The following is a 4,939-nucleotide window of genomic DNA, read 5'->3' as shown; positions in this document are numbered from 1 at the left end:
CTGAGGACCCAGAGAACTAGGAAAGGGCTCTGGCTTCCATTCTGCCTCCCAGATCAACAGAAAGGATTTCTGACTAACTTCTAGTTACTTGATCTGTGTGGGTGGTGACGGTATCAGAAGCAAAAAAGGACAAGGTTATGAGATTCTAGTGCTGAGCTGACAGAGTGGCATTGTAAGCCAAAGATATTTGATATGGTCTCGCTCAGAGGGAATGAACGTGGAAGCCCATTTTAAAGGATATTTTTAAGAGCATGACCACATTTCAGATAAGGGGGATAATTTTGTGGAAAGAGGAAGCATTATCCAGTGGTTAGAGAAGTGGGGAGCTGGAACAATTTGTAGAGTGGGGAGTTCTGAGAGCCATTGAACCAAGCTGTAAACCCTGTATATAATGGAAACCCCTTCAAGCCAGGGGTGTGACAGCACACCCCACATCCCTAGTTCCAGCACCTATGTAGAGAGGACACTGCATCAGAACTTCTGAGTTTTGCCACTGACTCATCAGATGTCTCTGGAGAAGTCACCTGACTTCCCTCTGTATGAATTTCTGCATTTGTAAATTGAGTAGAAATTAAACTTCCTTCTTTCCAGGGTGTTTTCCCTTGGGGGGGGGGTATGACGTGCTGTGGATTCTGATTTATGATGCTGTTGAGTGTCAGAGCACTGAAGAGCTAAACAGTTACAGTTTTTGAACTGTGACCAGGAAACCCGCTGAGACCCCTATCCTGCACACAGATCCAAGCAGTCACTTGCATGCAAGGGTCTACCTACACGAAAGATCACCTTGGAGCATCAGAGGCTGTGTAATTAAACATGAGACATTCTGGCAAGAATTTCGAAGATTGTAAGGAAAATCATTACCCTTGGTAGAACATCAAACCATTCTTAAGGACAAGGAGACAATGGGGACTTTACAACAGAAAAATTTAAGCCAGAGTGGATCACCAGAGACCTCCTGTTATTCTTTTATTTTCTAATAAATCAAATTTGCCCTCTAAAGGAGTGTCCTGTTCTGATGAGCCACATGAGGGGAAAAATACAAAGAAGGAGAAAGACAGATCAAAAAAGGGCAATACAAAGGGCCCTAGAGACAGACTTAAGTTTGGTATTTAATATTTCAGGTACAATACTCACTTAGCATCAGTTATGTGTGGGGGGTTTTCCAAAGGAAATTGCCTTCTGAATCAGCCAGCTCTCTAATTACCAGATTGAACGATTGAAATTTTTAGGGCAATTAAATTCAAGCCTTCCTTTTTCAGACCTCATGTTATCCCCCTCTTCTCCCTCCCCTTTCCAGTCTGGAGCCTTTTTTTAATTTGGAGGCAGTTGCAAGAGGCAAGCAAACCTTTAAAGCCAAGATGTATGTCTCTTCGAATTCCTCTGTGGATTTATTTTATAGACTAAGCAGAGAGGGACCTGGTGAGCTTGTGCTCTCATTACACACATGTAGCAAACATAATGCAGGACGGGTTTTAGTCTAACATGTCTTTTTATTTTAAAAAAATCCTGAAAAACTGGCTTGAAAGAATTAATTAAATGTGGAAACTCTCATGAAAAACCAAAGATCAATGCAGGAAAAATAAGCAACATAGAAACCTGAAAATCCACATAGTAAGCAATGTCACAAATTGATGATGATGATGTTAGTAAATAAATAATAATATACCATAAGACTCTAAAAATCACAATAAAATAAAATACAAACAATTCTAGTAATGCAAGTGCTAAGACAAGTATACATAATCAGGAGCGGTGCCAGGGTTTCTGGTGCCCTAGGCGGGAGTCCTTCCACGCTCCTGGTCTTTGGCGGCAATTCTGTGGTGGGGGGGGTCCTTCTGCGCTCCCGGTCTTCGGGGAACTTTGGCGGCGGGTCCTGGAGCGAGTGAAGGACCTGCCGCAGAATTGCCGCCGAAGACCCATAGTGCGTAAGGACCCCTCCGCCGCCGAATTGCCACCTAGGGTGGCAAAATGCCACCCCCCCAAATCCTAGCTCCCTAGGCGACCACCTAGGTCGCCTAAATGGAAGTGCCAGCCCTGTACACAATGGTTAAATGGCAAAGGCAAATATTCCTGCAAAAGAAATCAAAATAGGCAGGGTGAAATCCTAACTCTACTGAAGTCAAGAGCAAAATTGCCCGTGTATCATTATTGTTAGGATTAAGGCCAAGCTCAGGCCTGGCAAAGCAGTTATGCATGTGGTTAACTTAAGTACAAGAGCAATTACACTGACTTCAGTAGGACTGCTCACTCTGTTAAGCACATGGTTAACTGCTTGGCCGGATGGGGGCCTCAATCAGTATGCTGAATAAAAAGAGCCTTTATCTCATCAACCACAGTAAACTTTTGAAATCCTATTGGTTTATCCTCAAATGCCTTATTCTGAATTTTTGGTTGAATGGACTCAGTCTGCAGTACAGACACCGGGCTGCTGTCCGCCAAGCAGCTGCAGGGGAATGGACTGCATGGGTCTGGGTTTACACTGATGTAACTCCACTCAAGTCAGGGTAATGAATGCTCTCCTAAATTCAGACTTGCAACCAGGACAATTTCACTAAAGCCAATGGAATTACACTTATTTATTATGTTTTTATTTATTCACTACTTTTATTGTTTGTTGCTGTTGTTTAGTTATCACTGTAGCTGTTCACAGTGCTTTAAACACAACAGCTGAGGAGCTTGCCATCAAAGTTAAGCTACGAACAGCAGGTGGATCACGCAGCGAAGGGTTGGACACTGGGAAGAACAAAGGGCCTGATTCAGTGAAGTACATAAGCACACACCTAACTTTAGGTTTATCTGACTTCAGTTTGCTTAAACACCTTGCTGAATCAGGGCCAATGTGATTGCAGTATATGGCTACTTGGGAGACTAACGCATATGACTAAAAAGCATGTTTTTTTAAAATGCATTTTCTGCTTTATCCTAAGGATTTATACTGTTTCCATTATCGTGGCTTCTGAGCTCCTATATGAAGCTGCGCTATGTAAACCTTCTTGAAGAAGTGAGTTGTGAGAAGAGATGTAATGGAGGGGAGATTATAGCAGATAGGATCAAGAAGTAGGTTGCAAGCATAGGAATCATTGTTAAATGGATCACAGCAGTGAATTTGCCCCCATTCTTTGTATATTTCACTGCTGTTTAGTCTAGGTTCTGCTCTAATACAGAATGGGAAACATGAAGTATTTTCATATATACATACCAGATTTTAGGGTAGTGTAAATTGTTGTACTCATTGACTTGAATAAAATTACACCAATTTACACGAACTGAGGATCTGACCCATTTCAACAGAGTCAAAGATAATTGACGAGATGTACTCAATCATAGTTTGACACTAGGCTTTTGGCATTTACAGATACATATATGTCACCTCTAATGAAAGTGATATATCTCTGGATTTGTTTAGACAGATACTTCTAGATACTACATGTAAGCTCTTTGTTTAGTGTCTGTATAGCAGCTAGCCCGATGTACCATGACTGGGGCTCCTAAGCACTACAATAAATAAAGAGAACAATAAATAATAAAAATAGTTTTTTGGGGGGAGATCTATATGGAAATGATAGTGGAAATCTCTGTGAAATGGCTAGTGTCATTTTCCATGAATGAAAATTGTAGCTAATGTGTCAGATTCTGCTCTCCATTACCTTGATATAAATCCAGAGTAACTCCATTGAAATCCTTTGATTTACTCTGGATTTTCATGAGTATAAAAGAAAGCAGAATTTGGCTCTATGTATTTTCAGAATGTCTAGCCTTACCGCATTTACAGCAACCTTCCATAGCCAGAAGATCATTTTTTCCCTTAAAATTATTCCATTATTATTTGATTGTATTTAATTTATTTATTTGTGATGTAGCAGCACCTATAGGCACCCAGTCATGGATTGGGGCCCCAGTGTGCCAGGCACTGTGCAAAACATGAGATCGATTTTGTACTTTTGTTTCCTGCTTTCTAACACTTTGTGCATTTCAGTTAAACAGAGCAATGAATCTACAACAAGGCCCCTGCGATAAACCAGGGAAGTCCTTGCACAACACTATATTTAGCCTGCTACCTGTGCCTAGTGTTCCATGCTTTGAAGTCCATAGATTGCCATCAGTTCACACGAGCTGAAGGTCTGGCCCATAGACGCCTTTATTTTCACTGGTGGAAGTAATAGGAAAATCACACCAGTTGCCATCCTTCAGTACAATGATCTTCAGGTGTTTACCCCTATTACTGCTGTATCTGCAGGGAGCCTCATTGACCTTACTGGCAGTCTGGGCAGGGGCAGCTGCCTGCCATGTGCTACATGTGGCAGGAATGAGGTCTAAATTTAAACAAATGTAAATTAAAAATAAATAATGATTAATAATGGGGTTTAACTATACAGGGTCGTCCATGTCATGCAAAGGGTGAATTTCCTACAGACTGGTTACTTTCCTGCGCTCAAATGGACCAGACAGAGAATCAGGTAACTGCCACAATGGTGTTCGGGTTGATGACACAGTTGGGCTGTGGCTGGTGTTCTTTGTCTCCATGTAGGTATCATTCGGGAGGGCGGTGATGGTTCAGTTCCTGCCCCACTCTAGGTCTGAGCAGTCTTGATGGCCACAAATCACTGCTAGTTTCTTCTGCACTTTCTCAAGGTGTCTCAGTGCTTCCCTCTATCTGCCTTTCCAAGAGGCCTTGACAATTTACATCCTTCTTAGTGAGTGCTGGTATTCATTGTTTAGAAGCACACAGGAAAGCCCCTTCAGCTCTGGCTCATTGTGACAACTGTACAATTGTATCCCAACTGCCTATCTACTTATCTGCTGCAGTATTTATGTGAAAGCAAAAGCCCTGTGTGGAACAGATGCTTGGAATGGTATTGGGATCCAATGACGACACTTTTCCAATCTTACATCTATTGTCTAAACTTGGAGCAGGCATATTTTTACTCCTCGGTGACAC

Source organism: Gopherus evgoodei, chromosome 17 (assembly GCF_007399415.2).
Source record: "Gopherus evgoodei ecotype Sinaloan lineage chromosome 17, rGopEvg1_v1.p, whole genome shotgun sequence".
Classification (NCBI taxonomy): Eukaryota; Metazoa; Chordata; order Testudines; family Testudinidae; genus Gopherus; species Gopherus evgoodei.
Note: the sequence above shows the minus strand (reverse complement) of the source record.